A 521-nucleotide genomic window follows, 5' to 3' on the forward strand; every position below is an offset into this window, starting at 1 on the left:
AGAAGAATATATGCAGTGTATTATTTGTTGAAACTGTACTTTCGATTTGATTTGAAACTGTCTCATTGCTATATGTTTATCAATAAAAGTTTGAAAAGAAAAAAAAAATGAACATGCATCTGAATGCCTGCAACAGAAGACACTGGTTTTAACCCTATTTCCAAAGTTCAACTCACAAAATATTGGGGAGTATAGAATATCAGGTCTTTCTTATCATCAATAATGAGTGAGACAGTTCAAGTTGAGGTGAGATCATCATGTATTCCTGTGCTAGAATTTTAAAGAGTGTCACTCTGATCTCCTACATTTTTAATCCAGTATACATTTCCACCCACAGAGGAGAAAGTTTAATTTTGCAGCACATTCTTTGGAACATTTTTGGTTGATTGATTCCTTTAAGACAGACGTACCTTCTGGTGTGAGATATCATCTCAACGCTGTTTTAATTTTTATATTACAGATGGCTATTCATACGTAGCATATTTTCATATGTTTATGTGCCTCTACAATTTTTTTCCCCT

At 33.0% G+C, this 521-nt stretch overlaps 1 non-coding gene across 1 annotated transcript; it reads right to left on the minus strand.

The window, feature by feature from the left end:
• Positions 1 to 192: 192 nt before the first annotated feature.
• Positions 193 to 267, minus strand: LOC111814746. Its single transcript, XR_002819650.1, has one exon. It is a non-coding gene; the product is annotated as a small nucleolar RNA SNORD81 (small nucleolar RNA).
• Between the last annotated feature and the right edge of the window lie 254 nt (positions 268 to 521).

This window comes from Octodon degus, unplaced genomic scaffold (assembly GCF_000260255.1).
Source record: "Octodon degus isolate 3935 unplaced genomic scaffold, OctDeg1.0 scaffold00472, whole genome shotgun sequence".
Lineage (NCBI taxonomy): Eukaryota > Metazoa > Chordata > Mammalia > Rodentia > Octodontidae > Octodon > Octodon degus.